Source organism: Chanos chanos, chromosome 8, assembly GCF_902362185.1.
Source record: "Chanos chanos chromosome 8, fChaCha1.1, whole genome shotgun sequence".
Taxonomy (NCBI): Eukaryota; Metazoa; Chordata; class Actinopteri; order Gonorynchiformes; family Chanidae; genus Chanos; species Chanos chanos.
In genome coordinates, this window is record NC_044502.1 from 37022522 (window position 1) to 37034492 (window position 11971).

Consider the following 11971-nt stretch of genomic DNA (forward strand, 5'->3'; position numbering starts at 1 on the left):
ACAGCATCAGGTCTCAATGTGATTTAACTGCCAAATGCAATGTACCGCGTGGTTACCATGTCAGAGTTTTTTGTGTCTGAAATATTAATAAGCCTCTCTGTCCTACTCACATACTTATTTTTCTCTTTTGTAGAAATATAAACTCTTTAAAAATACTACAGAGGCTGCGCACTGGATGCGCTCCTAGTGGACGCTGGATTAATCATCTGGTCTTACACAGCAGGGTTCAGTGGCGCTCTTCTAGGATGGTCGGCTCTTGTTTGTGGGTTTTCCATTTGAAAGTCCTATGTACCGACTATACACACCTCGCACCTAAACACCACGACCGTCCAGCATCTCCTAAGAGACAAACCTATTGATTAGAGACACATCCCAAAAGGACAGAAGCCAAACAAAATTTCTCTGGACCATTTTGTGTCCGTCTTCTAATGTTACGACTCAACATAATGCTAGTCCACTAAGAAGATGTTGTTCCATTCATCTCTTAATGAGTTCGTTTGCATGGTTTGCAGTAAGCAGAGGATTTTGGAGTTTATTTTCTGAGACGCTGTCATGCTATTGTACAGCACCACACGTGCCGACATCTGCTTTGATTCGGACTAATGAGACCCCACCACGCGACACAATATAAGGGTGTTAGGATCCCCTAATTCCAAATCATCTTAAAGAACCATGCATGGAACAAGAGAAATGCACATACAATAGCACAAAGAGAGTGGAGACAAGCAAAGTTGCAACTGCCCAGACATTTAAAAAAAAAAAAAAAAAAAAAAAAAAAGCACTGCTTTTATAGAATCGCCTGCTGCCATTATTTCATTGAATCAAAGACAAAAAAGAAAAAAAAGAAGAAAAAAAAAGGCACATTGTGTTGATCCTCTACAGACAGTTTTGTGAACTGTTACAATTAATTTCACTCCAAAAAAAAAAAAAAAAAGACAGAAGACCGAAAACATGGCCTTTCCTTTTCTCTCTGTCAAAAAGCTGCATGTAGCCAGGATAGCAACATGTTAGTGCAGTCTTTTGTTTGTATTATTGTTCATTACAGGCAAATTTCAAATAACTCCTACCCAAGGACAGAGTTCAAACAGTATGGTATTATTTTAGCTAAAGAGAATTGGCACTTTATACCTGCAGTACCTGGGTTATATCACACCATAATCAGTACACAGTGGTTCATATACAGCATTGATACATTCCTCACAGATATCTTCATATTTTCATTAAAAAAAGCATGAGGATGGGGTTATGATACGGCATAGCTGTGAGTGGTATGACGTTTAAGAGCTGGGGTTCGTACGTGAAGCACTTTCAAAACTGGACAGCATGTTATTTTTAGTGTTGGCAAAAGGACCAAAGAAAAAGAAAAAAAGTTGTGAGATTCACAAGTAGGTCATCTCTAGTACTGCATCATTCTGGTGCTGGTACAATTACAGACCAACTTTTAATCCAGTCTGAGCCTCACCCATCGCAGTCCCTCCACTATCCTTTATGATGTCAAATGCAATCCAACCCGCTTACAGCTCCAAACCCGTGCTCAGCTCCAAAAACAGTCTCCCTATGGATCTGATATCCCCTTTTGATTTTCTTTTATACAAAGAAACTCTCCTGTTGTTTATGTAATAATACTGATTTTTTTTTTTTTTTGGATAAATCTATGATGATGATGATAAAGAAAGTGGATTTGAACGCAGATTCAGTCTAGGGTGTGGTATTACACAAAATTTGCATAGCGCCTTGGAAATGATTGATTTCGAATACCGTGTTGATCTTTAATAAAGGAGCAGAAACAGGACGCATATTCGCGCGCGTTCTCACGTCCTCCTGGGGGATTGCTCTCTACCTGTGCGCTTGTGTTCTAGCTAGTGGTTTGGAGAGACACACCAGGTGTCCCTGCAATTAGTCTCAGAGTGATTGATGAGATCAGACAGGGTTGACGGAATCACTGTTATCACATTACATCTGGATGGCTGTGGACTTATTTACAAGGCGGCGGTGAGCAGGTGACCGCACAGAGATGGGAATGATGAGGTTTATAGTAGCGTGACCCTCGTTTGAACTGTGACAGGTAAACAAACTAATTGATTTCAGAAGCCCCCCACGGAGGAATAGCTGCCATATCCCCCCCCGCGTTTCTCGGTGTAAAAGCACCGAACTGTTTGCAGAAGCAGACACAGTCATCATCTCCAGCACTGAAAACATGTCAGTGCAAGAGCGAGTAATTTGTGCTTATGAATGACAAGCAGAGACTTCTGTACAGTAGTCGGCATGCTCATTAGAAAACACATTTTCAGATGTCATCGTTCTTCAGGCGCTTTTTTTTTGTGTGTTTGTGTGAGTGTGTGAGTGTGTGTGTGTGTGTGTGCGTTTTGTTGTTGCTGTTGTTGTTATTGTGGGCCGAAATAAACAAATGCCACCTGAATATTGCAGTGTCAGAAGAACGAACAGAAAGAACTCAAGTCTCAATTGACATGTCTGGTGTAGCCTTTTTTTTTTCTTTTTTTTTTTCTCTAACGTTGACAGCCATCTGTGTGGATTCCTTTCACTCTTGCTAATGAGCAGCTCGCGGTAGAGGCCCAGTCTCCATGGGATCGTCCCAGGAGAACAGCTACAGCTGCTGGGCTTTCAGCTCATTCCACCAGCTTCCCGCCTGTCTCCAAGAGCACCGTGCAACACCACTCAACACATACCTACATTCACACCACACTATGGGCAAAAGATCAAAGGAAAGGCAAAGCACAGGGATGTGTAAATGTTGCAGACAGAATGAAGGGTTGCAAAAGAGTGTGTCTGTGTAATTCACAAACACCAAATCTCAGAGAAGTGAATTGTTTGTTAAACTGAGAGAGAGACAGAGAAAGAGAGAGAGAGAGAGAGAGAGAGAGAGAGAGAGAGAGATTGTGTCTTTAAAAGTGAATGTAAAATGAAGAGATGAAGTAAATATTAACAACCTATTATCAAGTCAGAGTTACTGGTTTCTTTTTGCTATTCGTCTTATATTCTTATGTTTGTCCATTATAATATACCGTTAGACACATTTGGGAAAATCTGTTTGATCTCTATCATGAACAACAAGGAGAGGCAGGAATTTCTATGAACATGGAAACTGCAAAGAAATGACATAAAGCATGCAATCAGTTGTTCTCTGCATTGGTTAAGTTATGTCAATAAAAACCTTTTTACTGTCACAATGTAACACATTATCACAAAAGCCAGGGTACATGTAGGAAGTCATAGCATGCATTTGCCATTGCTTCGAGATCACTGCATTAAGATTTAAAATCATACAAACGTTATAGGAAAACATAAAGCTTCAACTCGCTATAATTATTCCATATCAGCAGATTTGCAGGGAATTTAATTTGGTTCTTTAAAAAAAAAAAAAATAGAAAAGAGTTTTATGATCAGCAAAGCTTGAGTTAGGCTGTTTAGGAATTCTCTGCATTTTGATCTAATCACAAAATCAAAATATTCATGAAACACAATGATATCTCCCGGACGCAGGCATACAGCCATTAATTTTGAAATTCGGGTAATTTATTAACACTTATCAGAGCCTGAAGAAGCTCTACCTCGGCACGTGGAACGTGGGCGAAAGTGAGAGAGGCTCTGTAAAATGGACTGAAAATGATTTATAATAGGTGTGGGTGTAATTTGAACAGGGGATTCAATTAAACTGCATGCTTAATTTTGCTTCGAGATCTCCAGTTAAAAAAAAAAAAAAAAAAAGTCTACGAAAATGCTGGAAGTCCGCATACAGAACATATCTACGCATTGAAAAATCGGAGAAGTTCTCGGTCGAGGGGGCTTCTATCTGTGACACGCTGTCATGATTCAGGGAGTCTCTTTACTCTCTCTTGAAAAGGAATTTGCTGGCAGTGTGCTCTTTTGTAAACACTTCCATCAATGCAGCAAAATAGTCCCTTATAGAGTCTAGAAACTAGAGTAATATTCTCAAGGCTACAAAATCATCCCTGTAAACAGATCATTGCCATAACTTTTTCAGTTTAGCCACAACAGCAGTACTGACCATCACATCCACATTATTCCCACATCCACATTATCTGTCATCCCCATTACAGGACTGTTAAGACTCTATGGTGGTAATGTGCGTGGGTGAATGGAAAACATATGAAAACATACTCAACATATCCACACGTTGGAAGTTTAAAAAAAAAAAAGTTGTCACAAATTAGTGGCTGTTAGGGTGACTTACACACCATAATTCATGTGACATTAACTTGATCTTTATATAATTAAGGGAGAAAATAGGGGGTCAAAGCTCTTATTTAAGGATATTTTTCTATTAGTGAGTGTTTTTCACAGTGTCAGTCCATGAGTGTGTTGTAATCGTATCTGAAGCGAAAGAGAGCTGTACTGTTTTCTTGTTAGAAAGATTAAGAAGTGAAATAATTGATGAATGAATAAATGAACGAGATGATCAATAAAAGGAAAGAATGGATGTAGCGTAGAATAACGAATACACTGAGGGGAATGTCTTTGTCTTGCCAATATTGTCCAGTGAATTCCAACGTCCGGGAGCCCTGGGCTAAACCTAGCCTGAAGCACTGATTACAGCATGATAACCACAAAATGGATCAATATGTGTGTTGTAAAGGTTAAATGATGCCCTGCTGAATGTTGTTATTGCACCACGCGAGTCACATTGAACGACACAGACACCTTTTCCATTCATTCCAGTGCACTGTCCCTTTATACTCAGCTAACTGGGACCCAAAGATCCCTCGAAAAAGGGGGTCAAGCCCTCACCCAGTCATCTTCTGAAGAACTGCATCACTAAAAGAGTTCATTCACCCGTTCCTGGACCAGCAAATGGAACTGAGGAGTATTTGTTAAGGACTTTTATTTGAAACATAGTAATCATCCCCTGTGTGAGAAAAGGAAGAACTGTCAAAACAACAAAACAACAACACATTTATGACAATATCACAGGGGGGGGTACTTTACTTTACCACACTCTTTACCATGAAACAGCCGTAACCAGAGTGAAATTGCTGGTGACTTACTTTTGAAAACAGGGACAGCAGGTGTTTGACTGTATAAGTGTGCCACAGTGCTGGGAAATAAGAGTCTCAGGGGTGCGAACTATAGCCTCTTGGGCCTCTTGTTTCCGACCACAACTTTTGTTGCAAAGGTATGTGTCTAGTCTGCCCTGGGGGATTAACTGAGCCTCACATTACATAAGTGAGTTAATGAGCTACAGTCTTCTAGCCAGTGCCCCCCCCCCCCTCACAATACGCACACCCTACCCCCACCCTATCACACACACACACACACACAAAGGTCCCTGTGGGGCCCTCACAGGCAGAACAGCAGCAGTGTGTTTCCCCCCCTCGGCTCCCGCCGGACAAACTCCTGCCTGTCTGTGAGTCAGAGAGCATCATCTGGAAGTACCGAAAACCCTCAATGAATGGAGAAAGACGACGGAGTTTTGCACAGTGCATTTTACCTGCCGTACTCTCCCTTTCTTTTTTTCCCATCATTAGTTTTAATAAGATGATGTGCTAATGGCTCCGCCATGGTAAGTGTGGATTGTGTGACAGCACACACTTCATTTATCAGGCAGTTGGTTCGTTCCTGCCCGCAAAAGCCAAAAAAGCGTATCACAATAGGTGTGAAATTGTTCATTGAATTGTATCTTTTCCAACCATTTAGTGAATGAGAGCTGGATATCTACACAGGCACCGAGTGTATCTGCGCAGACAGTAAACAGATGCGTTCGTTGAATTATGGGAAAGCGATTATGGGAAAATGACTGGGCTAATCTCTAAAACATTAAGACTATACTCCACACCCTCTAAAAGAAGCAATTTGTGAAAATGTTCCATTCTTCCCAACACTTAGGTCAGTAAAGTTAGGTTAGCGCTTCTGACAGCAGATAATATATACTGGACACAAAGAGTCGTCGTAAATGTGTTTAAATGTGCTCCGTTTCTCAAATGTGTGCTTTTGATTAAGCACCAGAAAAGTGAAAAGAGGGACTCATTGTTGATTATTTACACGATAAGGCAGTCTAAATTAATAACAGACGTTCTCTGGCTCACCTTCGTGTATCTCACCCATTCTAGAAAATTCACGCTGTCACCCTCATCAGGAGTAATACATGGGAGTTGAACAATTTAAAGTTGTGTGTATTAAACCCCTTTTTTTTCCTTTATTTTACCAGGTCACTATATCGTATAAGCATTTGTTAATGTACTGTTTACACAGACAAACGTAAATAACTTAGAATTGCATTAAAAGCATAAAGAGGATTGAACTCAAAAGAAATCACAGCCAGTCATCAAATCATGTATTTATCTTTTCACAGATGTTCACCCACTTAGTGTGAGTGTGTGTAAACATTACAGCAGTATTTAAAACAATAAAAACTCACCGGAGTGATGCAAGTAATTGTGACAACACATATATTAATTAACATTTAATAACATGAAACAAAGAAATGAAGAAATATATGAACTTTTATACTGGGACAAAACGTTGACAATTTTACTCTGTAACGTACATTACCTGTTATGGTTAGAACTGATTTTCATCTTCCAGAAACAGTTCTTTTGTCAATTCTTTTAAAACCAAACTAGGTAACACTGCTCCTCTAAGGCTGTCCTCCTATAGAAAGTTGTACCAGTCCTAATTTAGCAAATCTGAATCTACTATTCTCATGCTTCTCAAGATCTTAGTTGGTTGAATCAGATGCATCTGTGTGCATGTGGAGTGACAGCGTTTATACACCTTTGTATTAAACCGTGAGGCTGCAACAAAGCTATTAATCAGACTAACTGTGATTGTACAGTAAATACCTAATGATAAGCTCTTTCTCTGATGGTAAACTGGAGACCAAACAAAAACCTGCTGCACTGACCCTCCTCATGAACGTATGTGCTGGGAGAAAAAGCAAAAAAACAAACAAACAAACAACAACAACAGCAAAAAAAAAAAAAAAAAAAAAAAAAAAAGCAAGAGTTACACGAGTATTATTTTCATAATTTTTAACACAAATCAAAATCCCCCTTGGATTCCTACCTCCACACTAAACACCCCAAAAGAAGCTATTATTAGTATTTTAATTGAAAGGGATGGTTGTATTATTTCTATTGTCATGCTGAGCTTAGTAATTGTAATGAGCACACATTAATTCTCCTATGAATATCAAATATTTAGAACTTCCCACTAATTAAAACGTGTGCTTGAATCCCTATCATTTCAGCAATATTACCTCTTCTGTGAACAATAAGGATTTTTATAAGATACCCACCTCTATATGCTAATAGTTTTTTTTTTTCCAGAGACTTTATCAGAACTGGCCACTAATTAATAGAAATTCTATACTAACTATTATGATGGTTGGGTTTATTAATTAATGGTAGAAACAGCAATTATATTACATTTGCTCACACCAAATTAACAACTAACTTTCTTTTAATCTTCTGAAATTTCAAAGGGATTTTGTGAAAGTACAATACAGAGTAATCATGGTGGCAAAGTGCTAATTAAACTTAACGCTAAAGCTGCATCCTACCCACTTCAGGATAACGCGGGCTGTCTGTTTACATTATTTCATTGTGCTTTGGGAGCTCACCCTTAAACCAGGAGTGCTACAGTCCTACTTAGAGAAAGGAGAAACGAACAACCCACTAGAAAACCTGTGAACATTTAAGAGAAACACCCATAGATTCAGATAGAAGACTACATGTAGCGACTGTTACATTAGTTTTACAAATGTGAATGTCATTTTTTAACAGTAACAATGCAAGATATATCGTCATCAGTGAGGGTACTTATAATAGACTAAATGAAATGTTACTATTAGTGCTACATTCTATGAAGGAAATATCATTATCAGTGATGGTACTTATAACAGACTAAATGAAATGTTACTATTAGTGCTACATTCTGTGAAGGAAATATCATTGCTAGGGCTTAGATTTGTGATATTTCATGACGGATGTAAAGAAGTTCAGAGAGTAAGGAGCAGACAAATCTAGATAATCTGATGATATGATAAAATATAATTAGATGGTATTGTTTTCTTTTTTTCAATCCTTGTTTTGTTTTAAAGTGACATCTTTACAAGTAAATATGCTACTGGTGAAATCTGATCTTTAAACAAATATGTGGGAGTCTATGTATCATAAACCGACTCTTATTGAATCTGGGACCATTTCTGACTTGAGTCACATTTTCTATAAAAGAGCAACTGAACAAAAAGAAAAAAGAAGAAAAAACGTTACTGTTGACACAGCGTTAACACATTTTCGAGCACGTCGAGACAGCTTGCAGAGCAGTGTGGACCCACAACACCAAAGATACACTTATGGCTGTTTTCTCTCTCAGATGTCACTGTAATACAGATATAACTGTTCTTAGATATCCTTGCCACGTAGACCACCATCCAGAAACCCTTCTACACGTAAGGAAGGATTCATCTCTTCGCTGTCTAGACTAATTCACTGCTTACTGCTTTGAGAGTTCCACTGAACAGAGCAATACGTTTTATTAATGCTTTTAGTGTAGATGCACACATAGCGCTTGCCACTGGGAGTGCATGTGACCCCATTCTATAAGGTTTAGACGTGTTGTGCGGGGTTTGGGGAATCAGAGAGTCACTATGCATGCTTTTTGATTAAGTGTGTAATGAATCCGTTTATGTCTTTTCAGCATAACACCTTAGAATAGAACCAGGCTCTTCATTGGGCTGGGACTCTGTGTAATGTTAACAACACATCCCGCTGGTGGAGTGGTGGCATTGATATTCCATATTACTGTTCATTATTGCTCTGAACTATCAGCTTATAATGATACCTTTTGGATAGAGCATGCTATTTCAAACTGAGTAATGAAAACAAGATTTCATATTTTGATTTCAAACTGTGCTCATTTTTGTCAATGTTGTTTCCTGGAGCTAAAAATATCCTAGAGCAGCATAGAGTTTATTTCTAAGTTGTGTTAAAAACAGGTTCTCTCAAGGATACACAGTTATGTGAGAGACATGTGTCTATGGATTATATGAAAACTCTCAATGCCAGTTTGAAATGGGTACTTTTTCCATGCACAATTTGCACTTTAAGGTAACCATTTTGCTTTGACCAATCTCAGAGTACAACATTACAATTTAACTTCTGCAGTGAGGTTAAAACACATGTCCATTCACACATTAAAAGGAAACACTGAGTTATCAAAGAGGACCCTAAAATTTTTAAGTGTGGGAGATTAACTAGATCAGTGTTGCTTAAATACCAAACCCATTAAATACCCTTTGGTAAAGAAAGCTATTGTGGAAATGTTAGACGACAAATACATCAGAATCGCCCATTCAACTGATATTCAGTGTCTTCATTCTTAAATGTCACTAAGGCAGAGCAGAGTTAATCTACAGGGTAAAAGGTGATTTAAAATGTTTTCTTTGCTCGTATAGAAAAACACGACCCATGTTAAACTGATAGAAAAACCAATGCAATTTGGACATTCAAGCACAAGTCGTGAAATGGTTTTTACATGATCAAAGCACATGCCTAAATAAATGACTGTTTACCAAGCTTGAAAGTGCATACACAACAAGGATGTTGCTCCGCAAATTACAATTATGTCTTAACCAGCAATTAGCTTCCTGACGCAAAGCATAGAAGTCTCATACGCACAAAGCATCGAAGTCTGCCATAAAAGGAGCAGACAAAGCTAGCCATAAACTTGTGTATCAACTTTTCAAACCCATTTTGATCACCACAAGACCCCGTATCAGTAGCACCTCCCTGATCAACAAATAAACTGCAAAACATAGCCAATCCACCAATTAGTACAAATTAACAGACATTTTCAAAACATGTCTTTGCTCAGAAAATGGCTGCTTTGTAGTTCAAAAAAAGCCCACTTTGGCCTTGGAGTGGGAGTTTTTCCAGCCATTGCTTAAATCCTAAAATAAGTGCTGCAATCTTCTGGCACAGACACACTGTAATGCTTTAAAAACAATTTAGCAACTGTCATTGCCGTAATTACAGTAACTAATTACCATCCTCAGCAAACAAATAGCTTAACATAATACACAGGCCCAATCAATTTTGAAGAAATGCAAATTCAAAAAGCGAAAAAAAAAAAAGGGGAGCATTTTGGCAAACCTGAAAGGAATCCAGGGAAATAATGCACTTTGTTTTATCCACACATAATTCCCAGGGAATATCATATCATAAATATTTGCATTCAGTTCTTATCAGGACATTTGCATTTGCCTCTTATCAGTCGGCAAGCCAGGCACTGGCAGATAGGGAGAACGACTTCCACACCATACACACATTTCTAATGAGTCACGTCCTAGGCTGATATCATATTTTGGCTAGAACTTTATCACCAAAACGAGGAGGTCATTTTCTCGTGGAGTTGGCTCATCTTGGAACTGTCTTTGAGTTGTTTTTTTTTTTTTCTCTTTCATTTGATGTGATTCAACTGAGATTCATTTTTTAAAGCCCACAAAAAGGATTATTTCTTCTCTTCTCCCAACCGCTACAGCCTGCTATCAGTGGCACGTACGCTTGCAACGATTATCACTATGTCATAAAATATTTCAGTTTTATCTGTGTATTATTTTATTTGCCACTGTATCCCTTTAAAAGAGAGAGAGAGGGGCAGGGAGGGAGCACGAGAGACAGAAAGAGAGACAAAGACAGTGAGAGAGAGAGAGGGAAAGAGAGAGAGAGAGAGAGAGAGAGAGAGAGAGAAACTGCTCATCTGCAAGCAGACAACAGACAGCAGTGTGCAGGCATTTCATTTGGGTATACATATGCAACAGTTTCCGGGGGCGAAAATTAAAGTAATTGTTTGATAACATTTTCAAAAAGGTATTCCACAATGACAATTTCATGGTGCATTGCTGAGTGTAATTGTAAATCAGCCATTTTTTTTCTTGGACAGCCGAGAAACACTGGGGGTCAAGTGAAGTATCCTAGTGAAATGCTAGTCTCATTAGCGCAATCTGTTTTTATCGGTTAATTGTTTCTCTCTGCCTCTAAACTGCTGTGCTGGTCAGAGAGCGTGGCTCCTCCCATGCACCACTGAAACGATATGTTTCGGAAAATTGTTGTTCTTGCAAATATGTTTTTGCATAAATTAAAGTGTGATGTTACAAATGTTAAGTATTCTTTTGATGTTACAGAATCAAAAGAGTAACAACAAAAACAACCAAAAAAAAAAAAAAAAGCTGTTTTGGCCTGTTTTTGTAATTTATTTATTTTTTTTAGCTTTTGGCAGTTGACATTTTTATCCCTTCACTTTTGAAATTTTAAAAAGTAAGGAGGCATTTTCATGCCTATAGAAAGTGAGCAAGAAACAACAGATTCGTACTCTAATCAAGCAGTAAGACTGTACTCTGCCCTACCTGTGCTACCTCAGCCAAGAAACAAATGTGTGAAAATATATCTGTCTGATTATTCATTAAAATTAAACTGCTTCAAATTGATGTGAGATTGCAAAGATTATCATAATAGGAGCGGTACATGAAAAAGCAAGTCACAGCTTCAAGGGCACAAAAAAACAATTATGTCTTTTTTATACTACCATACAAACCGCCTGGATAGACATACATTTGGTATGGAATCAATAATCTGCATTTGAAACAGATTTTAGAGCGTTTTAAGGGGTTTGCTCGCTCTTGTGTGTCTGTAATCTACTGACGTAAAGGGAGGCCAGTGCTCTCACCTTTGTCATTTTCTCTAAATCTTATCGTCTTCTTTGTTTAAACAGAGAGTCCAAGACATTCCTCTGTCTGTCCATGTGAAGTCTCCTACATATAGTGCATTTCTTTGAGTTATCACCTCGGTCCTTCTGGTTTTGTTCAGAAAAGCAGCATCATTGACGCACGCCACATGAAATGGCATGCACATTGCAGTAAAGGAGAAGACAAAAAGATGTGATTGGATAAGAGGGTAGGCGGAGATAGAATGGAGGAAGCAGTGGAGTGATTGAT